We start from the raw sequence: 27,989 nt of genomic DNA on the forward strand, positions 1-27,989 counted from the left end.
CAAGAGAAAGAAATCAAAGGAAAAGAAAAAAAAGAGGGAAGAAGTGGGAAGGGAGGGGGACTCCTCCCACCAAACCAAGTCCAACTCGGTTTGGGGGGGGGGGAGTCCTCCCCCCCTTGGCTCGGCCGACCCCTTGGGACTCCCTTGGACCCCAAGGAAAGGTCCCCCTCCCTCCTCCTATATATATGGGGCTTTTAGGGAAGATTTGAGACGACTTTCTCACGGCTGCCCGACCACATACCTCCATAGTTTTTCCTCTAGATCGCGTTTCTGCGGAGCTCGGGCGGAGCCCTGCTGAGACAAGGTCATCACCAACCTCCGGAGCGCCGTCACGCTGCCGGAGAACTCTTCTACCTCTCCGTCTCTCTTGCTGGATCAAGAAGGCCGAGATCATCGTCGAGCTGTACGTGTGCTGAACGCGGAGGTGCCGTCCGTTCGGTACTAGATCGTGGGACTGATCGCGGGATTGTTCGCGGGGCGGATCGAGGGACGTGAGGACGTTCCACTACATCAACCGCGTTCTCTAACGCTTCTGCTGTACGATCTACAAGGGTACGTAGATCACTCATCCCCTCTCGTAGATGGACATCACCATGATAGGTCTTCGTGGGCGTAGGAAAATTTTTGTTTCCCATGCGACGTTCCCCTACAGTGGCATCATGAGCTAGGTTCATGCGTAGATGTCTTCTCGAGTAGAACACAAAAGGTTTTGTGGGCGGTGATGTGCGTTTTGCTGCCCTCCTTAGTCTTTTCTTGATTCCGCGGTATTGTTGGATTGAAGCGGCTTGGACCGACATTACTCGTACGCTTACGAGAGACTGGTTTCATCGTTACGAGTAACCCCCTTTGCTCAAAGATGACTGGCAAGTGACGGTTTCTCCAACTTTAGTTGAATCGGATTTGACCGAGGAGGTCCTTGGATGAGGTTAAATAGCAACTCATATATCTCCGTTGTGGTGTTTGCGTAAGTAAGATGCGATCCTACTAGATACCCTTGGTCACCACGTAAAACATGCAACAAAAAAATTAGAGGACGTCTAACTTGTTTTTGCAGGGTATGATTGTGATGTGATATGGCCAACGATGTGATGTGATATATTGGATGTATGAGATGATCATGTTGTAATAGAAATATCGACTTGCACGTCGATGGTACGGCAACCGGCAGGAGCCATAGGGTTGTCTTTATACTAACATATGTGCTTGCAGATGCGTTTACTATTTTGCTAGGATGTAGCTTTAGTAGTAATAGCATAAGTAGCACGACAACCCCGATGGCAACACGTTGATGGATGATCATGGTGTGGCGCCGGTGACAAGAAGATCGTGCCGGTGCTTTGGTGATGGAGATCAAGAAGCACGTGATGATGGCCATATCATGTCACTTATGAATTGCATGTGATGTTAATCCTTTTATGCACCTTATTTTGCTTAGAACGACGGTAGCATTATGAGGTGATCTCTCACGAAAATTTCAAGACGAAATTGTGTTCTCCCCGACTGTGCACCGTTGCTACAGTTCGTCGTTTCGAGACACCACGTGATGATCGGGTGTGATAGACTCAACGTTCACATACAACGGGTGCAAAACAGTTGCGCACGCGGAACACTCGGGTTAAGCTTGACGAGCCTAGCATGTGCAGACATGGCCTCGGAACACATGAGACCGAAAGGTCGATCATGAATCATATAGTTGATATGATTAGCATAGGGATGCTTACCACTGAAACTATACTCAACTCACGTGATGATCGGACTTGGGATAGTGTAAGTGGATCATGAACCACTCAAATGACTAGAGAGATGTATTTTTTGAGTGGGAGTTTAGCATATAATTTGATTAAGTTGAACTCTAATTATCTTGAACATAGTCTAAGTCCACTTTGAATATATTTGTGTTGTAGATCATGGCTCACGCAAGTGTCATCCTGAATTTTAATACGTTCCCAGAGAAAGCTAAGTTGAAAGATGATGGAAGCAACTTTGTAGACTGGGCTCGTAATCTTAAGCTAATCTTACAAGCTGGAAAGAAGGATTATGTCCTTAATGCTGCGCTAGGAGATGAACCACCTGCTACGGCTGATCAGGATGTTAAGAACGCTTGGTTAGCGCGTAAGGGGGACTACTCAATAGTTCAATGTGCAGTCTTGTATGGCTTAGAACCGGGACTTCAACGTCGCTTTGAGCGTCATGGAGCATTTGAGATGTTCCAGGAGTTGAAGTTTATCTTTCAGAAGAACGCCTGGATCGAGAGGTATGAGACCTCCGATAAATTCTATGCTTGCAAGATGGAGGAAAACTCGTCTGTCAGTGAACATGTGCTCAAAATGTCTGGGTACTCAAACCGTCTAGCTGAACTGGGGATTGAACTCCCGCAAGAAGCTATCACTGACAAAATCCTTCAATCACTGCCGCCAAGCTATAAAGGCTTTGTGTTGAACTACAACATGCAAGGGATGAACAAGTCTCCCGGCGAGTTGTTTGCGATGCTGAAAGTCGCAGAGTCTGAACTCCGTAAAGAGCATCAAGTGTTGATGGTGAGCAAGACCATTGGTTTCAAGAGAAACGGCAAAGGAAAGAAGGGCAATTCGAAGAAGAGCGGCAAGCCTGTTGCCAATCCGCCGAAGAAGCCCAAAGCTGGACCTAAGCCTGAAACAGAGTGCTTCTATTGCAAGGGTATGGGTCAGTGGAAGCGCAATTGCCCCAAGTATCTGGCAGATAAGAAGGCGGGCAAAGAAAAATCAGGTATATTTGATATACATGTTATTGATGTGTACTTAACCGGCTCTCGTAGTAGTGCCTGGGTATTTGATACCGGTTTTGTTGCTCACATTTGCAACTCGAAGCAGGAACTGCGGAATAGACGAAGGCTGGCGAAAGACGAAGTGACGATGCGCGTAGGAAACGGTTCCAAGTTTGATGCAATCGCCGTCGGCACAGTGTCACTTCAGCTACCATCGGGATTAGTGATGAACTTAAATCATTGTTATTTAGTGCCTGCGTTGAGCATGAACATTATATCTGGATCTTGTTTATTGCGAGACGGTTACTCTTTTAAGTCTCAGAATAATGGTTGTTCTATTTCTATGAGTAACATCTTTTATGGTCATGCACCGAATGTGAGAGGATTGTTCATATTGAATCTTGATAGCGATACACATATACATAACATTGAGACCAAAAGAGTTAGAGTAAACAATGATAGCGCCATATTTTTGTGGCACTTCCGCTTGGGTCATATTAGTGTAAAGCGCATGAAGAAACTCCATGCTGATGGACTTTTGGAGTCACTTGACTTTGATTCACTTGACACGTGCGAACCATGCCTCATGGGCAAGATGACTAAGACTCCGTTCTCCGGAACAATGGAGCGTGCAAGTGACTTGTTGGAAAACATACATACCGATGTGTGTGGTCCAATGAGCGTGGAGGCACGCGACGGATATCGTTATTTTCTCACCTTCACTGACGATTTAAGTAGATATGGTTATGTCTACTTGATGAAGCACAAGTCTGATACATTTGAGAAGTTCAAGCAATTTCAGAGTGAAGTGGAAAATCATCGTAACAAGAAGATCAAGTTCCTGCGGTCTGATCGTGGGGGTGAATATCTGAGTTTCGAGTTTGGTGCTCACTTAAGACAATGTGGAATTGTTTCGCAGTTAACACCACCTGGAACACCACAGCGTAATGGTGTGTCCGAACGTCGCAATCGTACTTTGTTAGAGATGGTGCGATCTATGATGTCTCTTACTGATTTGCCGTTATCATTTTGGGGTTATGCATTAGAAACAGCTGCATTCACTTTAAATAGCGCGCCATCAAAATCCGTTGAGACGACACCATACGAACTGTGGTATGGCAAAAGACCAAAGTTGTCGTTTCTTAAAGTTTCGGGATGTGATGCTTATGTCAAAAAGCTTCAGCCTGAAAAGCTGGAATCCAAAGCGGAAAAATGCGTCTTGATAGGTTACCCAAAAGAGACAGTTGGGTACACCTTCTATCTCAAATCCGAGGCCAAAGTGTTTGTTGCTAAGAACGGAACTTTTCTCGAGAAGGAGTTTCTCTCGAGAGAATTGAGTGGGAAGAAAATAGAACTTGATGAGGTTGTCGAACCTCTCATCCCTCTGGATGGTGGCGCAGGGCAAGGGGAAACCTCTGTCATTGCGACGCCGGTTGAGGAGGAAGTTAATGATGATGATCATGAAACTCCAGTTCAAGTTTCTGTTGAACCACGCAGGTCGACGAGATCACGCGCTGCTCCAGAGTGGTACGGTAATCCCGTCTTATCAATCATGTTGTTAGACAACAATGAACCTGCAAATTATGAAGAAGCAATGGTGGGCCCAGATTCCAACAAATGGCTAGAAGCCATGAAATCCGAGATAGGATCCATGTATGAGAACAAAGTGTGGACTTTGGAGATACTACCTGAGGGCCGCAAGGCTATTCAGAACAAATGGATCTTTAAGAAGAAGACGGACGCTGACGGTAATGTGACCGTTTATAAAGCTCGACTTGTGGCAAAGGGTTTTTCACAAGTTCCAGGAGTTGACTACGATGAGACCTTCTCACCCGTAGCGATGCTTAAGTCCGTCAGAATCATGTGAGCAATAGCTGCATTTTTCGATTATGAAATCTGGCAGATGGATGTCAAAACGGCGTTCCTTAACGGTTTCCTTAAGGAAGAGTTGTATATGATGCAACCCGAAGGTTTTGTCGATCCTAAAAATGCTGACAAGGTGTGCAAGCTCCAGCGATCCATTTATGGACTGGTGCAAGCATCTCGGAGTTGGAACAAACGCTTTGATGAGGTGATCAAAGCATTTGGGTTTATACAAGTGGTTGGAGAATCTTGTATTTACAAGAAAGTGAGTGGGAGCTCTGTGGCGTTTCTAATATTATATGTGGATGACATATTACTGATTGGAAACAACGTAGAGCTTTTGGAGAGCATAAAAGGTTACTTGAATAAAAGTTTCTCTATGAAGGACCTAGGAGAAGCTGCTTACATTCTAGACATTAAGATCTATAGGGATAGATCGAAACGCGTGATAGGACTTTCACAAAGCACATACCTTGATAATGTTTTGAAGAGGTTCAAAATGGAACAATCCAAGAAAGGGTTCTTGCCAGTTTTACAAGGTACGAGATTGAGTAAGACTCAGTGCCCAGCAACTGATGAAGATAGAGAGCATATGCACTCCGTCCCCTATGCTTCAGCCATAGGTTCTATTATGTATGCGATGCTGTGCACTAGACCGGATGTTAGCCTAGCCATAAGTATGGCAGGTAGATTCCAGAGTAATCCAGGAATGGATCACTGGACAGCGGTCAAGAATATCCTGAAGTACCTGAAAAGGACTAAGGAGATGTTTCTCGTGTATGGAGGTGACGAAGAGCTCACCGTAAAAGGTTACGTCGATGCAAGCTTTGACACAGATCCGGATGACTCTAAGTCACAAACCGGATACGTATTTATTCTTAATGGGGGTGAAGTAAGCTGGTGCAGTTCCAAGCAAAGCGTCGTAGCAGATTCTACATGTGAAGCGGAGTACATGGCTGCCTCAGAGGCGGCTAAGGAGGGTGTCTGGATGAAGCAGTTCATGACGGATGTTGGAGTGGTGCCAAGTGCACTGGATCCAATACCCTTGTTCTGTGACAACACTGGTGCCATTGCCTTAGTAAAGGAACCAAGGTTTCACAAGAAGACCAGACACATCAAACGACACTTCAACCTCATCCGCGACTACGTCGAGGAGGAGGACGTAAATATATGCAAAGTGCACACGGATCTGAATGTAGCAGACCCGCTGACTAAACCTCTTCCACGGCCAAAACATGATCGACACCAAAACTGTTTGGGTGTTAGATTTATTACAATGTAATTCACATGGTGATGTGAGGGCTAGATTATTGACTCTAGTGCAAGTGGGAGACTGTTGGAATTATGCCCTAGAGGCAATAATAAATGTATAGTTATTATTATAATTCCTGTATCAAGATAATAGTTTATTATCCATGCTATAATTGTATTGAATGAAGACTCATTTACATGTGTGGATACATAGACAAAACACCGTCCCTAGCATGCCTCTAGTTGGCTAGCCAGTTGATCGATGATATTCAGTGTCTTCTGATTATGAACAAGGTGTTGTTGCTTGATAACTAGATCACGTCATTGGGAGAATCACGTGATGGACTAGACCCAAACTAATAGACGTAGCATGTTGATCGTGTCATTTTGTTGCTAGTGTTTTCTGCGTGTCAAGTATTTATTCCTATGACCATGAGATCATATAACTCACTGACACCGGAGGAATGCTTTGTGTGTATCAAACGTCACAACGTAACTGGGTGACTCTAAAGATGCTCTACAGGTATCTCCGAAGGTGTTAGTTGAGTTAGTATGGATCAAGACTGGGATTTGTCACTCCGTGTGACGGAGAGGTATCTCGGGGCCCACTTGGTAATACAACATCACACACAAGCCTTGCAAGCAATGTAACTTAGTGTAAGTTGCGGGATCTTGTATTACGGAACGAGTAAAGAGACTTGCCGGTAACCGAGATTGAAATAGGTATGCGGATACTGACGATCGAATCTCGGGCAAGTAACATACCGAAGGACAAAGGGAATGACATACGGGATTATACGAATCCCTGGCACTGAGGTTCAAACGATAAGATCTTCGTAGAATATGTAGGATCCAATATGGGCATCCAGGTCCCGCTATTGGATATTGACTGAGGAGTCTCTCGGGTCATGTCTACATAGTTCTCGAACCCGCAGGGTCTGCACACTTAAGGTTCGACGTTGTTTTATGCGTATTTGAGTTATATGGTTGGTTACCGAATGTTGCTCGGACTCCCGGATGAGATCACGGACGTCACGAGGGTTTCCGGAATGGTCCGGAAACGAAGATTGATATATAGGATGACCTCATTTGATTACCGGAAGGTTTTCGGAGTTACCGGGAATGTACCGGGAATGACGAATGGGTTCCGGGAGTTCACCGGGGGGGCAACCCACCCCGGGGAAGCCCATAGGCTTTGGGGAGACACACCAGCCCTTAGTGGGCTGGTGGGACAGCCCCAAGGGGGCTTATGCGCCAAGAGAAAGAAATCAAAGGAAAAGAAAAAAAAAGAGGGAAGAAGTGGGAAGGGAGGGGGACTCCTCCCACCAAACCAAGTCCAACTCGGTTTGGGGGGGGGAGTCCTCCCCCCCTTGGCTCGGCCGACCCCTTGGGACTCCCTTGGACCCCAAGGCAAGGTCCCCCTCCCTCCTCCTATATATATGGGGCTTTTAGGGCAGATTTGAGACGACATTCTCACGGCTGCCCGACCACATACCTCCATAGTTTTTCCTCTAGATCGCGTTTCTGCGGAGCTCGGGCGGAGCCCTGCTGAGACAAGGTCATCACCAACCTCCGGAGCGCCGTCACGCTGCCGGAGAACTCTTCTACCTCTCCGTCTCTCTTGCTGGATCAAGAAGGCCGAGATCATCGTCGAGCTGTACGTGTGCTGAACGCGGAGGTGCCGTCCGTTCGGTACTAGATCGTGGGACTGATCGCGGGATTGTTCGCGGGGCGGATCGAGGGACGTGAGGACGTTCCACTACATCAACCGCGTTCTCTAACGCTTCTGCTGTACGATCTACAAGGGTACGTAGATCACTCATCCCCTCTCGTAGATGGACATCACCATGATAGGTCTTCGTGGGCGTAGGAAATTTTTTGTTTCCCATGCGACGTTCCCCTACAGTGGCATCATGAGCTAGGTTCATGCGTAGATGTCTTCTCGAGTAGAACACAAAAGGTTTTGTGGGCGGTGATGTGCGTTTTTCTGCCCTCCTTAGTCTTTTCTTGATTCCGCAGTATTGTTGGATTGAAGCGGCTTGGACCGACATTACTCGTACGCTTACGAGAGACTGGTTTCATCGTTACGAGTAACCCCCTTTGCTCAAAGATGACTGGCAAGTGACGGTTTCTCCATCTTTAGTTGAATCGGATTTGACCGAGGAGGTCCTTGGATGAGGTTAAATAGCAACTCATATATCTCCGTTGTGGTGTTTGCGTAAGTAAGATGCGATCCTACTAGATACCCTTGGTCACCACGTAAAACATGCAACAAAAAAATTAGAGGACGTCTAACTTGTTTTTGCAGGGTATGATTGTGATGTGATATGGCCAACGATGTGATGTGATATATTGGATGTATGAGATGATCATGTTGTAATAGAAATATCGACTTGCACGTCGATGGTACGGCAACCGGCAGGAGCCATAGGGTTGTCTTTATACTAACATATGTGCTTGCAGATGCGTTTACTATTTTGCTAGGATGTAGCTTTAGTAGTAATAGCATAAGTAGCACGACAACCCCGATGGCAACACGTTGATGGATGATCATGGTGTGGTGCCGGTGACAAGAAGATCGTGTCGGTGCTTTGGTGATGGAGATCAAGAAGCACGTGATGATGGCCATATCATGTCACTTATGAATTGCATGTGATGTTAATCCTTTTATGCACCTTATTTTGCTTAGAACGACGGTAGCATTATGAGGTGATCTCTCACGAAAATTTCAAGACGAAATTGTGTTCTCCCCGACTGTGCACCGTTGCTACAGTTCGTCGTTTCGAAACACCACGTGATGATCGGGTGTGATAGACTCAACGTTCACATACAACGGGTGCAAAACAGTTGCGCACGCGGAACACTCGGGTTAAGCTTGACGAGCCTAGCATGTGCAGACATGGCCTCGGAACACATGAGACCGAAAGGTCGATCATGAATCATATAGTTGATATGATTAGCATAGGGATGCTTACCACTGAAACTATACTCAACTCACGTGATGATCGGACTTGGGATAGTGTAAGTGGATCATGAACCACTCAAATGACTAGAGAGATGTATTTTTTGAGTGGGAGTTTAGCATATAATTTGATTAAGTTGAACTCTAATTATCTTGAACATAGTCTAAGTCCACTTTGAATATATTTGTGTTGTAGATCATGGCTCACGCAAGTGTCATCCTGAATTTTAATACGTTCCCAGAGAAAGCTAAGTTGAAAGATGATGGAAGCAACTTTGTAGACTGGGCTCGTAATCTTAAGCTAATCTTACAAGCTGGAAAGAAGGATTATGTCCTTAATGCTGCGCTAGGAGATGAACCACCCGCTACGGCTGATCAGGATGTTAAGAACGCTTGGTTAGCGCGTAAGGAGGACTACTCAATAGTTCAATGTGCAGTCTTGTATGGCTTAGAACCGGGACTTCGACGTCGCTTTGAGCGTCATGGAGCATTTGAGATGTTCCAGGAGTTGAAGTTTATCTTTCAGAAGAACGCCCGGATCGAGAGGTATGAGACCTCCGATAAATTCTATGCTTGCAAGATGGAGGAAAACTCGTCTGTCAGTGAACATGTGCTCAAAATGTCTGGGTACTCAAACCGTCTAGCTGAACAGGGGATTGAACTCCCGCAAGAAGCTATCACTGACAGAATCCTTCAATCACTGCCGCCAAGCTATAAAGGCTTTGTGTTGAACTACAACATGCAAGGGATGAACAAGTCTCCCGGCGAGTTGTTTGCGATGCTGAAAGTCGCAGAGTCTGAACTCCGTAAAGAGCATCAAGTGTTGATGGTGAGCAAGACCACTGGTTTCAAGAGAAACGGCAAAGGAAAGAAGGGCAATTCGAAGAAGAGCGGCAAGCCTGTTGCCAATCCGCCGAAGAAGCCCAAAGCTGGACCTAAGCCTGAAACAGAGTGCTTCTATTGCAAGGGTATGGGTCAGTGGAAGCGCAATTGCCCCAAGTATCTGGCAGATAAGAAGGCGGGCAAAGAAAAATCAGGTATATTTGATATACATGTTATTGATGTGTACTTAACCGGCTCTCGTAGTAGTGCCTGGGTATTTGATACCGGTTTTGTTGCTCACATTTGCAACTCGAAGCAGGAACTGCGGAATAGACGAAGGCTGGCGAAAGACGAAGTGACGATGCGCGTAGGAAACGGTTCCAAGTTTGATGCAATCGCCGTCGGCACAGTGTCACTTCAGCTACCATCGGGATTAGTGATGAACTTAAATCATTGTTATTTAGTGCCTGCGTTGAGCATGAACATTATATCTGGATCTTGTTTATTGCGAGACGGTTACTCTTTTAAGTCTGAGAATAATGGTTGTTCTATTTCTATGAGTAACATCTTTTATGGTCATGCACCGAATGTGAGAGGATTGTTCATATTGAATCTTGATAGAGATACACATATACATAACATTGAGACCAAAAGAGTTAGAGTAAACAATGATAGCGCCATATTTTTGTGGCACTGCCGCTTGGGTCATATTAGTGTAAAGCGCATGAAGAAACTCCATGCTGATGGACTTTTGGAGTCACTTGACTTTGATTCACTTGACACGTGCGAACCATGCCTCATGGGCAAGATGACTAAGACTCCGTTCTCCGGAACAATGGAGTGTGCAAGTGACTTGTTGGAAATCATACATACCGATGTGTGTGGTCCAATGAGCGTGGAGGCACGCGACGGATATCGTTATTTTCTCACCTTCACTGACGATTTAAGTAGATATGGTTATGTCTACTTGATGAAGCACAAGTCTGAAACATTTGAAAAGTTCAAGCAATTTCAGAGTGAAGTGGAAAATCATCGTAACAAGAAGATCAAGTTCCTGCGGTCTGATCGTGGGGGTGAATATCTGAGTTTCGAGTTTGGTGCTCACTTAAGACAATGTGGAATTGTTTCGCAGTTAACACCACCTGGAACACCACAGCGTAATGGTGTGTCCGAACGTCGCAATCGTACTTTGTTAGAGATGGTGCGATCTATGATGTCTCTTACTGATTTGCCGTTATCATTTTGGGGTTATGCATTAGAAACAGCTGCATTCACTTTAAATAGGGCGCCATCAAAATCCGTTGAGACGACACCATACGAACTGTGGTATGGCAAAAGACCAAAGTTGTCGTTTCTTAAAGTTTGGGGATGTGATGCTTATGTCAAAAAGCTTCAGCCTGAAAAGCTGGAATCCAAAGCGGAAAAATGCATCTTCATAGGTTACCCAAAAGAGACAGTTGGGTACACCTTCTATCTCAAATCCGAGGCCAAAGTGTTTGTTGCTAAGAACGGAACTTTTCTCGAGAAGGAGTTTCTCTCGAGAGAATTGAGTGGGAAGAAAATAGAACTTGATGAGGTTGTCGAACCTCTCATCCCTCTGGATGGTGGCGCAGGGCAAGGGGAAACCTCTGTCATTGCGACGCCGGTTGAGGAGGAAGTTAATGATGATGATCATGAAACTCCAGTTCAAGTTTCTGTTGAACCACGCAGGTCGACGAGATCACGCGCTGCTCCAGAGTGGTACGGTAATCCCGTCTTATCAATCATGTTGTTAGACAACAATGATCCTGCAAATTATGAAGAAGCAATGGTGGGCCCAGATTCCAACAAATGGCTAGAAGCCATGAAATCCGAGATAGGATCCATGTATGAGAACAAAGTGTGGACTTTGGAGATACTACCTGAGGGCCGCAAGGCTATTCAGAACAAATGGATCTTTAAGAAGAAGACGGACGCTGACGGTAATGTGACCGTTTATAAAGCTCGACTTGTGGCAAAGGGTTTTTCACAAGTTCCAGGAGTTGACTACGATGAGACCTTCTCACCCGTAGCGATGCTTAAGTCCGTCAGAATCATGTTAGCAATAGCTGCATTTTTCGATTATGAAATCTGGCAGATGGATGTCAAAACGGCGTTCCTTAACGGTTTCCTTAAGGAAGAGTTGTATATGATGCAACCCGAAGGTTTTGTCGATCCTAAAAATGCTGACAAGGTGTGCAAGCTCCAGCGATCCATTTATGGACTGGTGCAAGCATCTCGGAGTTGGAACAAACGCTTTGATGAGGTGATCAAAGCATTTGGGTTTATACAAGTGGTTGGAGAATCTTGTATTTACAAGAAAGTGAGTGGGAGCTCTGTGGCGTTTCTAATATTATATGTGGATGACATATTACTGATTGGAAACAACGTAGAGCTTTTGGAGAGCATAAAAGGTTACTTGAATAAAAGTTTCTCTATGAAGGACCTAGGAGAAGCTGCTTACATTCTAGACATTAAGATCTATAGGGATAGATCGAAACGCGTGATAGGACTTTCACAAAGCACATACCTTGATAATGTTTTGAAGAGGTTCAAAATGGAACAATCCAAGAAAGGGTTCTTGCCAGTTTTACAAGGTACGAGATTGAGTAAGACTCAGTGCCCAGCAACTGATGAAGATAGAGAGCATATGCACTCCGTCCCCTATGCTTCAGCCATAGGTTCTATTATGTATGCGATGTTGTGCACTAGACCGGATGTTAGCCTGGCCATAAGTATGGCAGGTAGATTCCAGAGTAATCCAGGAGTGGATCACTGGACAGCGGTCAAGAATATCCTGAAGTACCTGAAAAGGACTAAGGAGATGTTTCTCGTGTATGGAGGTGACGAAGAGCTCACCGTAAAAGGTTACGTCGATGCAAGCTTTGACACAGATCCGGACGACTCTAAGTCACAAACCGGATACGTATTTATTCTTAATGGGGGTGCAGTAAGCTGGTGCAGTTCCAAGCAAAGCGTTGTAGCAGATTCTACATGTGAAGCGGAGTACATGGCTGCCTCAGAGGCGGCTAAGGAGGGTGTCTGGATGAAGCAGTTCATGACGGATCTTGGAGTGGTGCCAAGTGCACTGGATCCAATACCCTTGTTCTGTGACAACACTGGTGCCATTGCCTTAGTAAAGGAACCAAGGTTTCACAAGAAGACCAGACACATCAAACGACACTTCAACCTCATCCGCGACTACGTCGAGGAGGAGGACGTAAATATATGCAAAGTGCACACGGATCTGAATGTAGCAGACCCGCTGACTAAACCTCTTCCACGGCCAAAACATGATCGACACCAAAACTGTTTGGGTGTTAGATTTATTACAATGTAATTCACATGGTGATGTGAGGGCTAGATTATTGACTCTAGTGCAAGTGGGAGACTGTTGGAATTATACCCTAGAGGCAATAATAAATGTATAGTTATTATTATAATTCCTGTATCAAGATAATAGTTTATTATCCATGCTATAATTGTATTGAATGAAGACTCATTTACATGTGTGGATACATAGACAAAACACCGTCCCTAGCATGCCTCTAGTTGGCTAGCCAGTTGATCGATGATATTCAGTGTCTTCTGATTATGAACAAGGTGTTGTTGCTTGATAACTGGATCACGTCATTGGGAGAATCACGTGATTGACTAGACCCAAACTAATAGACGTAGCATGTTGATCGTGTCATTTTGTTGCTACTGTTTTCTGCGTGTCAAGTATTTATTCCTATGACCATGAGATCATATAACTCACTGACACCGGAGGAATGCTTTGTGTGTATCAAACGTCGCAACCTAACTGGGTGACTATAAAGATGCTCTACAGGTATCTCCGAAGGTGTTAGTTGAGTTAGTATGGATCAAGACTGGGATTTGTCACTCCGTGTGACGGAGAGGTATCTCGGGGCCCACTTGGTAATACAACATCACACACAAGCCTTGCAAGCAATGTAACTTAGTGTAAGTTGCGGGATCTTGTATTACGGAACGAGTAAAGAGACTTGCCGGTAACCGAGATTGAAATAGGTATGCGGATACTGACGATCGAATCTCGGGCAAGTAACATACCGAAGGACAAAGGGAATGACATACGGGATTATACGAATCCTTGGCACTGAGGTTCAAACGATAAGATCTTCGTAGAATATGTAGGATCCAATATGGGCATCCAGGTCCCGCTATTGGATACTGACCGAGGAGTCTCTCGGGTCATGTCTACATAGTTCTCGAACCCGCAGGGTCTGCACACTTAAGGTTCGACGTTGTTTTATGCGTATTTGAGTTATATGGTTGGTTACCGAATGTTGTTCGGACTCCCGGATGAGATCACGGACGTCACGAGGGTTTCCGGAATGGTCCGGAAACGAAGATTGATATATAGGATGACCTCATTTGATTACCGAAAGGTTTTCGGAGTTTCCGGGAATGTACCGGGAATGACGAATGGGTTCCGGGAGTTCACCGGGGGGGCAACCCACCCCGGGGAAGCCCATAGGCTTTGGGGAGACACACCAGCCCTTAGTGGGCTGGTGGGACAGCCCCAAGGGGGCCTATGCGCCAAGAGAAAGAAATCAAAGGATAAGAAAAAAAAAGAGGGAAGAAGTGGGAAGGGAGGGGGACTCCTCCCACCAAACCAAGTCCAACTCGGTTTGGGGGGGGGGAGTCCTCCCCCCCTTGGCTCGGCCGACCCCTTGGGACTCCCTTGGACCCCAAGGAAAGGTCCCCCTCCCTCCTCCTATATATATGGGGCTTTTAGGGAAGATTTGAGACGACTTTCTCACGGCTGCCCGACCACATACCTCCATAGTTTTTCCTCTAGATCGCGTTTCTGCGGAGCTCGGGCGGAGCCCTGCTGAGACAAGGTCATCACCAACCTCCGGAGCGCCGTCACGCTGCCGGAGAACTCTTCTACCTCTCCGTCTCTCTTGCTGGATCAAGAAGGCTGAGATCATCGTCGAGCTGTACGTGTGCTGAACGCGGAGGTGTCGTCCGTTCGGTACTAGATCGTGGGACTGATCGCGGGATTGTTCGCGGGGCGGATCGAGGGACGTGAGGACGTTCCACTACATCAACCGCGTTCTCTAACGCTTCTGCTGTACGATCTACAAGGGTACGTAGATCACTCATCCCCTCTCGTAGATGGACATCACCATGATAGGTCTTCGTGCGCGTAGGAAATTTTTTGTTTCCCATGCGACGTTCCCCTACATTTTCCGCAATATGCTCGCTAAGTATGATGTCAACCATAGAGTTGCATCTCCTTATCATCCTCAGTCTAGTGGTCAAGTGGAGTTGAGTAATAGGGAGATCAAGTTGGTCCAACAAAAGACCGTCAATAGATCTCGAAAGAATTGGTCTAGCAAACTTGATGATGCACTATGGGCTTATAGGACTGCTTATAAGAATCCTATGGGCATGTCGCCATATAAAATGGTTTATGGTAAGGCCTGTCACTTACCTCTTGGAACACAAAGCTTATTGGGCAATCAAAGAGCTCAACTTCGATTTCAAACTTGTCCGTGAGAAGCGGTTGTTTGATATCAGCTCGTTAGATGAAGGGAGGGCCCAGGCATATGAGAATGCCAAGTTGTTCAAGGAAAAGGTTAAGAGATGGCACGATAAACAAATACAGAAACGAGAATTCAATGTAGGTGATTATGTCGTGCTATACAATTCTCGTTTGAGATTCTTTGCAGGCAAGGTTCTCTCTAAATGGGAAGGTCCTTACGTTATCGAGGAAGTATGTCGTTCCGGTGCCATCAAAATAAGTAACACGGAAGGAAATTTTCCTAGAGTGGTAAATGGGCAAAGAATCAAGCATTACATCTCTGGTACTCCCATAAATGTTGAGACCAATATCATCAATGTCATAACTCCACAGGAGTACATAAGGGATGTTTATCAGCCAGTTTCAGACCCTGAAAATGAAGAGGTATCTGTTTCGGTAAAAATTGGACTCCGACGCTTTTCCAATAGGAAATTTCCTCCGTTTTGGAATTTTTGGAAAATTAGAAAAATAAAAAGCAGTCTGGAGAGCGCACGAGGAGGCCACAAGCTTGGACGCCGCCCCCTACCCCCTGGTGGCGGAGGGAGATCTTGTGGAACTCCGTTTTCTTGCGGAGCACCCCTTCTGGTCCAGAAAAAATCAATATATATTCACCCGAAGGTTTTTATCTTCGTATCATGCAGTCCTCCTCTGTTATCGTTTTGAGCCTGTTTCTGTGGCAGATCTAGATCATCATGACTTTCCCAAACACTCCTAAGGACAAGATCTTCGAGAAGGTCATCAATCCCTACCTCATGGAAGTGCTGAAACACCCTCAATCTATCAAGATGAGCGAGGGGATGTTGCACATTCATGATGTTGAGGGGCCTAAGAAAACCGGAAGCATGGAGACGAGGCTCGAAGCAGTGGAGCAACAAGTCTTCAAGTGCCAAGGGATGGTGGAGTGTGGACTCAACGCCAACCACATGATGATCACGGAGTTCACTAGCAATCACAAGAGGGATGCCATTGACATTGGGAAACACCTCTCCAGGCTCTATGACAGGGTTGATCAACTTCAGGGCCACATCTATGACCTGCAGAACCAAAACTGTGAGTATGAGTACAGATTTAAATCAATAAGGTTGGCTGCAGATTTGAGGATTCCGGCGACTCATTCATCCTGCCATGATGGAGCACCTATGCCTTGGAAGACGGAGGATCACACTACTCCAACAACTCCACCACCATCACCACCAAAGGAAGACAACTAAGCATTGGTATGGGCAATCCCCTTGGCTTCTGCCAAGCTTGGGGGAGTTGCCCTGGTATCGTATCACCATTATATCTGTTGCTTTTACCTTTGTTTTAGTTCTTTCCTTTTTAGTTTTTATTTTCTTCTCTTAGAGGAATAAGTCTTTAGTATTTAGTTTGAGTCTTTTGCTTTTGTCTCTCCCCCGATGTATTCGAGCTCACAAGCTATATAATAAAGAGTATCTTAGTAAAGGGCTTTGCTTTGTGCCATGATCAAAAGTATGGAAAGAACGATAGCATGAAAGATCATGAGACGATCTTATGGAAAGTGATAACTTCACATATGACACGTATGATGATCGAAACTTGTTGAGAATAAATCAACATAGACCTCAGTCATTGTTGCAATTAATAAGAAGTAATAAGGAAAGAGAGGTTCACATATAAATATATCATCTTAGACACTTTTTACAATTGTGAGCACTCACCAAACTATTACATGCTTAGGAGTAGATGTTGGACAAGGAAGACAACATAATAAATTGTGTTTGCCTTGTTCCAAACAATGTTATATGATTAGAGATCCCTTAGCATGTGACGATTGCTTCCACCTGATGTTAGCCAAAAATCCCGCACCAAGTAGAGATACTACTTGTGCATTCATAAACCTTCAACCCAGTTTTGCCATGAGAGTCCACCATACCTGCCCACGGATTGAATAAGCTACTTCAAGTAAGTTGTCATCGGTGCAAGCAATAAAAATTGCTCTCTAATATGTATGATCTATTAGTGTGTGGAAAATAAGCTTTGTACGAACCTGTGATGAGGAAGACATAAAAGTGACAGACTGCATAATAAAGTTCTTCATCACAGGAGGCAATATAAAGTGACGTTCCTCCGCACTAAGAGGACACACATTCAAACCTCAAAAGTGCATGACAACCTCTGCTTCCCTCTGCGAAGGGCCTATCTTGCACCTTTACTTTTTACCCTTGTAAGAGTCAAGGTGATCTTCACCAATTCCCTATTTTGCCTTTGTCTTGGCTACCGTCACATGCTTGGGAAAGATCTATATTCATATATCAACTTGGAGTTGAGTGCTCATGCTTTATTATTGTTGACTTTACCCTTGAGTTAAATCGTTGGGAGGCAAAACTATAAGCCCCTATCTTCCTCTGTGTCCAGCTGAAACTCTGATACCATGAGTACCACGTGAGTCGTAACAATTGATTTGGACTATTGTTGGTTACTTCTCGGTAAGGTTTTTGCTTCATGCTTTGCTTTGTGAAGGAATTGTTACTTTCCCATAAGAATCTTTATGATGTATTGCTGTCCTATGTGTGATCATGATGCGCTCATGTCCGTATTATGTTTTATCGACACCTTCATCCCTCAACATGTGGACATGTTTATGGAACTTGGTTTTCGCTTGAGGACAAGCGAGGTCTAAGCTTGGGGTAGTTGATATGTCCATTTTGCATCATGCTTTCATTTTGATATTTATTGCTTTATGGGCTGTTATATTACTTTGTGGTACCATATTTTTGTCTTTTCTCTCTTATTTTGCAAGGTTTATTTGAAGAGGGAGAATTCAGGAAGCTGGAAATCTGGACTAGAAAAGGAGCAAATCTTAGTCCACTATTCTGCAAATCTCTGAATGCCTTGAAAAGTTAAGTGGATTTTTTTGGGATTATATAAAAAATACTGGGCGAAAGAAGTACCAGAGGGGGCTGCCAGGGCGCCACAAGCCCTACCACCGCCACCCCCTGGTGGCGGAGGGCAAGCTTGTGGGCTCCTTGACGGCCCACTAGCCCCCAGTTTTGCTATATGAAGGGTTTCGGTCCATAAAAATCAATCGGGAGCTTTTTCGTAGTTTCGCCGCCGCCACAAGGCGGAACTTGAGCAGATCGAATCTAGAGCTCTCACACGATGATCCAGCCGGGGAAACTTCCCTCATGGAGGGGGAAATCGTCGCCATCGTCATCACCAACACTCCTCTCGTCGGAGGGGAGGCATCTTCATCAACATCTTCATCAGCACCATCTCCTCTCCAATCCCTAGTTCATCTCTTGTAACCAATCTCCGTCTCACGACTCCGATTGGTACTTGTAAGGTTGCTAGTAGTGTTGATTACTCTGTGTAGTTGATGCTAGTTGGATTACTTGGTGGAAGAGTTTATGTTCAGATCCTTGATGCTATTCATTACACCTCTGATCATGATTATGATTATGCTTTGTGAGTAGTTACTTTTGTTCCTGAGGACATGGGATAAGTCATGTTAATAATAGTCATGTGAATTTGCTATCCGTTCAGTATTTTGATATGTTGTATGTTGTTTTTCCTCTAGTGGTGTTTTGTGAACGTCGACTACATAACACTTCACCATATTTGAGCCTATAGGAAGGCATTGGGGAGTAGTAAGTAGATGATGGGTTGCTGGAGTGACAGAAACTTAAACCCCAGTCTATGCATTGCTATGGTTAGACGTTGTCTTAATTCTTCTTTTGTAGTTGCGGATGCTTGCGAGAGAGGATAATCATAAGTGGGATGCTTTTCCAAGTAAGGGCAGTACCCAAGCGCCGGTACACCCACATATCAAACTATCAAAGTAACGAACGCGAATCATATGAACATGATGAAACTAGCATGACAGAAATTCCCGTGTGTACTCGGGAGCGTTTTTCCTCCTATAAGACTTTGTTCAGGCTTGTCCCTTGCTGCAAAAGGAATTGGGCCACTTGCTCCACCGTTGCTACTACTTGTTACTTGTTACTTTTCGCTTGCTACATTTCACCTCACTACACCATCACTTGTTACCGCTACTTTCAGTGCTTGCAGTTATAACCTTGCTGAAAACCGCTTATCAGAGCCTTCTGCTCCTCGTTGGGTTTGACACTCTTACTTATCGAAAGGACTACGATTGATCCCCTATACTTGTGGGTCATCAGTCTTGAGAGTGAAGATTGTAGAAGTGCAGGGCGTCTCGAAACAATTTTGATACAGGGAGTAAAAGGCCTCGTTCAAGGTGATCGGTGAAGACCACAACCTCTCCTTCGGCGGGTTGCGGACGTACTTCTCCAGTGGCGGCTCGCCATCTGATTTCTTCCTTAGGTGGCAAGACCCCTAAGGTCACGTATTGCTTAAGGGAGACGTCAGAAATTTCCGACGGCATGCAGTCGCATTTGGAAGGCTTTGACATAATGACAGGTTCAGGACAGAAAAGAGCTGGAGAAATATGGTTGGTTGGTTATCTTGATGAACGGATTTGTTCTGAAAATGCAAGTAATTCGAGAAAGAAGGTAGCCTACAATGTTCAAGTCACCCTAACATAAAGAATAATACCAATATGGCGAGTTACAATCCTATTAAAGAAGACGGTATGAGCATAAAGGCGGCTTAAGGAAGAATGGTGGCCTCAAATTCTACTAAGTGTGGGACAAATAGATTTCTACCAAAGGGCATAAAAATATAGATCTACCAATGGTTCCATAGAAATAAAAAATTCAGTGGAGCTTGGATGACAATACAATGTGGAGTAGGAGTAGTTCATTATTTGAATTAAGATTCCTCAAGGCATTTCAGAAGAGTTACAGGAAAATGGATCCCTACATCGTCCGCAATACAAACCGTGGGGAAAGCTTCATCGACGAACTAACCAAGTCTGCAATGGCAACAGACACGGATGATCTTCGATGAACCCGACTAAACTATGGTGGATTAACAACCGGACATGGGAAAGAAGAGAACTTACCTCACAACGCTAATGGAGGAGGAGAAGACCCGCGAATCGAATGAGAAGTTGTCCGACGAGGGGCGCCTGGATCAGATTGTGTGATGAAGGGGGTTGCACGAAGGCGGCGTGGTGAAGGTACGGGCTCAATCAAGAAGGAGATGGAAGCGAGGTAAAAATAAAAAGATGCCCTCATGAGTACTTAAAGGCCAGAGCTGAAGTGAAAACGGTAGGCGCGAGAATCCAGGACGCGCAATAAAACTCGGAACTGATGGTGCCTTGATTTTTTGGCTAAATGGATAAGCCAAGAGATCGGAAGATCCTTGAAATCTCGTGGCGGGTGACGTCACTTACAAATAGAGCAACAGCCTCAGGGGACATATGGAGCTGGCATTTTGTGCCTTGGAAGACGAAACTTGGGTTGCATATGAGCCGCCAAGATTAAAAGTAAAGTCTATTGACACGAATAAATTCAAGATAATCTAGGGACTAATGTTGGGGATATTATCTCGTTGTATGACCCACTTTGAGAGGTCGAGTCAAGAAGGTGGTAGCTCAACATTCATACTCAAGATGGGCCATGACTTATGAAGCATAGGGCTCAAGGCGGTTCAACAAGGAGAGCCGGCGGCGACCCAAGATATGAAGAGGGCGTCTCTTGACCCACAAGGAAAAAGGTCGCCCAGAGTTTCCTTGCTTCAGGAGTAAGGCGACTTAGAGACATAACGGGTCACGGATCTTAATGTGACCCGGAATCTTGTAATCCTAGGGTCTTGACGTGTATATAAAGGCGAGTCTGTAGGGTTGGTAGACTTAAGTTACAATCAATCGAGAGCTAGGTTAGGTGAATACACACCCTTGTAATCGATTCCATCATCAATACACACAAAGCAGGACATAGGCTTTTACCTCCATCGGACGGGCCGAACCTGTGTAAACTCGTCTCTCGTTCCCGATTAACCCCTTTGACTCGCCACATGGTTGCGATGGCCTCACCTCTAAGTCCTTTCACGAGGACATTTGCCGTGATAAAACAACGACAAGGAGTGAGAGGAGGAAAGCCTGAGAGGCAAACTTATACATGGCTTATTTAGGGTGTGCGGCTCCTCGCAAAGCATCCCTTCTGCAGGACGCTCCTTAGGAGACCTCCGGGGGCTTGTGAGCTCTCAAAAATCCTACATCAGGGAAAAGAAACTGCCAGGCGATGGTGCGGGGCGCGCTAGGTGGGTCGCCTATGGGTATCATGCGAGGTTGTAAGAGCACCAATGACCTGGTGAGGTGACGTACACGGAAGCAAGCCCACGAACCAGATCTTGATCACCTGGATTTTGCAGCGCTGCGGGGATTGAACCGAGCAGAGTTGATGTCTACTACAAAAATTATTCTTGTAGACATTGTTGGGCCTCCAATTGTACTGTTTTGTAGGACAACAACTAATTTTCCTCAAGTGGATGACCTAAGGTTTATCAATCCGTGGGAGGTGCAGGATGAGGATGGTCTCGCTCAAACAACCCTTCAATCAAATACAAGAAATTGCTTGTGTCCCCAACACACCCAATATAATGGCAAATTGTATTGGTGCACGAGTTTGGCGAAGATATGGTGGTACAAGTGTAGTATGGATAGTACAAATAGATTTTTATAATCTGAATGAATAAAAACAACAAGGTAATAAATGGTAAACAACATGCAAAATGTTCTATAAATGCTTGGAAATATGGCCTAGGGTTCATATTGTCACTAGTTCAATCTCTCAATAATGCTAATATAATAGAATAATATGATCATCTCTCAATGTGTAACAAAGGATCACTCCAAAGTTCATAAGTATCAGAGAACATAAGATGAAGTCATTGTGGGCAGTGAACTACTTCAAAGTTATTCTTTGTGTTCAATCTTTTGGGGTATTCCTATAGGTGTCACAAACATCCCTAGAGTTCATACTAGAATAACACCTATGATACATATCAATCAACCCTAATGTCACCTAGATACTTCAATATCACCTCAAGTATCCATGGGTTTGTTATTCGACATGCATCAAACAATTTCAGATTCATCATATTCATGCCAACACAAACAACTTCAAAGAGTACCCCAATATTTTTATCACGGAACATATGATGAAACGTGCAATCAACCCCTATGGATATATCCCTAAGGTCACCAAAATTCGCAAGTTGATGCCATAACATATATCAAGTGAATCAATAGAATACCCCAATGTCACTATGTGTATCCGCATGGAAAACGTACATCAAGTGTTCTCGAAGCCAAAATATTAAATCCAACATAATGAGATCTCAAAGGGAAAGATTCAGTTCATCACAACAAGATAGCAAGGGACGAACACCATATGATTCAACTACATTAACAAAACCCATGTGTAACATCCCAAATTTTCGAATGTTCATATAATTGTTAGAATGATTGTTTGTTTACTTGAGTGATTGAAAACTTGAGTGAAATTCGAAACTTTTCAAAAACTTTTGAATGAGAGGGAATAAAATGACTTTCCCCTTCTCCGGTAAATTCAAATTCAAAGGCAATGAGAGAAGCTGACATGACTTCTTCAACTATAAAGAATTTGAATCATGGTGGCCGTTGAATTTCTTTCGGTATTTGATTTCGAATTCATTTCGGCAGAAGATTTCAATCACAAAAAAAATAATCTTTCTGACGATATTCTTGCCAAGCAAGAAGGAGAGGAGGTAACATGACACCCCAAAATAAATAAAAGTCAGAAGAAAATAGTGCCAAAAATTTTAAAGGCAAAATTTGTATTTTATTTGGATTTTTTAAAAAAAATAAATTTTTATGAAGTTTTTCTTTTGTGAAAAATGATATGCCCACGTGGTGGGAATTATTTTTTTGAAAATCTCGATATATAATACTTATATATTTGGAATTTTATTTATTTTCTTTTATACGTTTTTCTTTCCTAGTTTTGATAAATAGGAAACAATCTTTTATTAGGAAACCTATCTCGGCCATATTAGGAAAACTGTGTGGCCCATAACACAGCTTCTTCTTCCTCACGACGTTTCCTTCTGTAGCCATGGAAGAAGCTTCGAGGAAGGTCCCTCCCCTGATTTCGCGAGCTTTACTGCCTCCCCACACCTCCCTCGCCCATCCCAGGAGTGCCCCCCTCCTCCACCGGCCCCCTCCCAGGAGATCCCCCCCCCTCGCCGGAGTGCCTCCACACCCTCGCCGGCACAGCACCATCGCGAGGAGCAGCTCTGCTGCGTTTCAGCCATGGGAGGTAACCCCTCCTTCCCTTTTTTTTCTTTTGCTTGTATTGTTTTTTCTTGTTTTGTTAGCCTACCGTTAGATCTAGATCCAACAGATCCCATTAAAAGAAACTTACCCCTTCGGTTCTCGTAAAAGAACCGGTGGTTTTTCTTGTTAGCCGACGTGGATTGGTTAGTTTATGGCCGTTTTCTAGATAGCCAAAAACGTGGAGACGTATTAGCCAATCAGATCTCGCCATGTCACCGTTTTCGTTTTCAATTTAATTCTGTAATAGATTTAGTTCCGTTCTTGTTTTGCTTATAACTTTTGATCTAGAAGTCCAATGATGTTGATTTCTTTTGCGTTAGATCACAATTTTCTTGTAGGTTCTGAAAATATATAATTGAGTTAGATCAGATTTGAATTAAAGCTTGTTTTGCTTATTCCGGGAGTTTAAAAATAGCTTTTAATTTGATTCTTTTTGATACTGATCACTAGTGATCCTATCTATCAGTGGTAAAAATTTCAGAATTGTTTGAGTAATTTAACTCATTATTTGTTGTGAAACAGTTTATGTTCATTTCTTTTAGGATTATGACTATATTTCTTTCTTTAGTTGTTTTTAAATTATTTTTCTTTCATATTTCAGAAATATTATGTTTTGTTTCTGTTAGTTAACAGTAGGTTTGCAACAAGTTTTGGTTTTATTTTTATATGTTATCATGAAATCAATTCTAGTTCTCTAATAACTTGCAATTGGTTTCTCTACTGTTTCAAATCCCGTTTGGAAATACTTTCAAATATTTTTGTGAAAAATACTTTATTTTATCTTGATTAAATTTATATCTTAGTTATCAGTTATGTTAATGTTTTATTTTTCAGTTAGAACAAAAACTATTTAGTGTTTGATGTAGTAGAAGACTCCCTAGTTTATTTGAAGTTTCTTTCGGATTCTTATTCGCTCTCTCTTATTGTTTTGATTGCTAGAATGATTGCTAGTATGAGTGCTTATGTGAATGATATGTTTGTTATATAGATTTCATCGGAGAGTGACGAATAGTCTATCAAGTTATTTCTCGAGAACGATAATTCTTCTTCGTCAACATCACCAGACAAGTCATTTGATCATGTATCACCTATGTTTTATGCATCGTAGTTCTACCATCCTATGCCCAATTGCATGATGAGTAGGTACTTAGAAATTATGGTTACATATTGTAGTATCATGTGGTAGGCACCCAACAACCCCGTTACTTGGCCCGGGACGACAAATTTCATATTGCTATGCTTGAGTAGACGGGATTATGGTTGAGAGTTTATCATGAGTGATGCGAGAATAATTTAATAACCAAGACCGGTTAAGTCAAGACTTTTCAAGACCTCGTGATGCAATGCAACTCTGGGTGAAGGACGGTTGATCGGCTCCCTGGAGAAACCAGTGGATGACCCGGGATGCTGGAGACGTGCCATGACATCTTGCGGAAAGCTTCACCCAGGCTCAAAGATACGGACGGATATTTTCAAGACCCAAGGCTTACCTGCACAGCAACAAGTCATTATGGGCACTGGCTTGGTTCGACAACGCGGCGACTCTGGACAGGCGGCGCCAGCAGATGTAAAAGAACGGTAGGATTTGGATGGGTACCGACAAGGATTCAGAGGGACCCGTTGAAAGACCATGTTTTGATCATCCGGTCTTCAAACACCCTGAAGTGCAAGGACATACACGGAAGCGATCAAATCTTGTGGGGAACGTGTGCAAAACTCTGCAGAGTACTCAAATCTAATCGATTAGCCGTGTCCACGGTCATGGACAATTTGAGCCAAAGGTACTGAAGTTATCTGGAATTCTCAACACCATTTATATATATTTGATGTGGGTAATATTGATAACCTGGTTATGAGAACTGGTTGGCGGAACCATCTCATTAACAACCAACAACATAGTAATATTTTGCTTTTAGCCCCTCTTGTTGTAGCAGAAAATTTGCTTTACGCTAAAACTTACAACACCACCTGCCATATATCCATATTGTATAAATGATATTTTACCCCCTCTCATATGTGTTGCGAGCATATTCAATATGTTGACCTACACGGCTGCAACGTCTTTTGTTGCAGATATTTTTCTTACACGAGTAAGAGTACGATTCAGGGTTACGGTCTACACTCAACTTGCCGTTGGTGTATATTGGGACTCCACTCCCTTGACTGCTTCCGCTGAGATATTTAAGGTATATATCGGTTTTACGCTATTTCCATGTGATTGCACTTTGATATATACACTGATGTACTGTGTGTGCCAGCATACTGATCCAGGGATGGCACAGATACACAAAGGCTTGACTCCTTTTGAGTCGGGTCGCTACACCATGATACATCAAGATCATGTCATCTCAAGAACACGATAAAGAGAGAGAGAGAGAAATTGAACACATAGCTCATAGTACATACCTTCAGCTTAGAGGATGTACTACTCCCTCCTCGTCATGGCCTCCGCTGGCTTAACACCTCGAGACAGACGCTCCAGAAGATGCCCTTTTTATTTTTTTATCGCCATGTGATTTCTTTGGTTGTCGCCTTCATCATCGTACTATTCGCATAGCATCGGCACTCCGTTGCCGTCATTTTTTCTAAACATGCATCCGTTAGTAGTGGCTAGTACTCTCCGTTTTTGTTGTTAACTGTTTGATGACCAACCACACAAGCACGGCCCCTGACATCTCTAAAATGTTGTTTTTAGAAGTGTGTATAAAATTTCCTTGGTATGGGTCGAAAGTTGGTGTGCGGTCTTAATTTAGTGTAGGTAGACTCCCTGGATAATTTCATCGCATTCACAGGTCGTTTGTTACCCGAACCGTAAAACATATAGCGGCACTATAGTCGTTTAATTTGCTAACATTTTATATTTGTTAAATTCTGTCATGGGCCTCCCACTTCCCTCTCTTCTCATATCAACCCCCTCTACGCATCCCACCTAGGCCAAGCTGCCATATCCTCGCGACCGGAGCCGTCCGATTGCGATTGAAGAACTCGAAAACAGAGTAACGCCTCCTAAACCTAATTACCCCGCCTATATAAGGGAAATTATTCCTTCCTACTGGCCTAACCCTATCCCTAACCCTTCACCTAGCTGTTGCCAGAGTCACCTCCTCGAAATCCGTGTTGTTGCTACGTTTCCACCATCTGTCCCATCGGGAGCCAGCCACAACAGCCACATGAGCCGCGATCCAGGCCGCCCGCGGCTAAATTTGACGGCGAGAGATCGACCACCTAGTCATCCAGTTCCCACCAACTATAGCTAACTCCGCCGTGCTGCAACCCGCCCAACCCCAGGGCAGGCCCGCTTGGCCCGTTCCCCTCGCTGCCAGGACCCGAACACCCCGTATCCCGAGCGGACACGTCGCCCGAGAGGCTCGTCAGAGCTCCACCGGAATGCTCCACCACTGAACACCCTGCGCCTCACTTTTCCCTTCCCCCACATGCCACCTCACCAGCTCCCGTCGCCGCCTTGCCCAGCACCTATAGTGCACCCACTCGTCTTCGTGCTCAACCGCGCCGCCCGACCTCCTCACACAGCTCGCTGGAGTGCAATGGCTGTTGGAAATATGCCCTAGAGGCAATAATGAATAAGTTATTACTATATTTCCTTGTTCTTGATAATCGTTTATTATCCATGCTATAATTGTATTGATCGGAAACTCAAATACATGTGTGGGTAGATAGACAACACACTGTCCCTAGTGAGCCTCTAAGGACTAGCTCGTTGATCAAAGATGGTCAAGGTATCCTGACCATAGACATGAGTTGTCATTTGATAATGGGATCACATCATTAGGAGAATGATGTGATGGACAAGACCCAAACTTTGAATGTAGCATATGATCGTGTGAGTTTATTGCTATTGTTTTCTACATGTCAAGTATCTGTTTCTATGACCATGAGATCATGCACTCCCAGGCACCGGAGGAATGCCTTGTGTGTATCAAACGTCACAATGAAACCGGTGACTATAAAGGTGCTCTACGGGTATCTCGAAAGATCAAGACTGAGATTTGTCACCCCATATGACGGAGAGGTATCTCTAGGGCCCACTTAGTAATACAACATCACAACAAGCCTTACAAGCAATGTGACTAAGGAGTTAGTCACGGGATTTTGTATTACGCAATGAGTAAAGAGACTTGCCGGTGAAGAGATTGAACTAGGCATGGAGATAACGACGATCGAACCTCGGGCAAGTAACATACTGATGGACAACGGGAATAGTATACGGGATTAACTGAATCCTTGACATAGAGGTTCAACCAATAATTAATTCGTAGAATATGTAGGAACCAGGATGGGCATCTAGGTTACGCTATTGGTTATTTACCGGAGAGTGTCTCGGTCATGTGTGCATAGTTCCAAACCCGCATGGTCTGCACAATTAAGGTTCGGTGACGTTTCGGTATAGTTGAGTTATGTATGTTGGTGACCGAAGGTTCTTCGGAGTCCCAGATGATATCCCGAACGTCCCGACAAGTTTCGAAATGGTCCGGAGATGAACATTGATATATAGGAAAGAGGTATAGGGGTTCCCGAAAGGTTTCAGGCACTATCGGTAAAGTACTCGGAGTGACGA

The sequence above is a fragment of the Hordeum vulgare genome, chromosome 3H (assembly GCF_904849725.1).
Source record: "Hordeum vulgare subsp. vulgare chromosome 3H, MorexV3_pseudomolecules_assembly, whole genome shotgun sequence".
NCBI classification, from domain to species: domain Eukaryota; kingdom Viridiplantae; phylum Streptophyta; class Magnoliopsida; order Poales; family Poaceae; genus Hordeum; species Hordeum vulgare.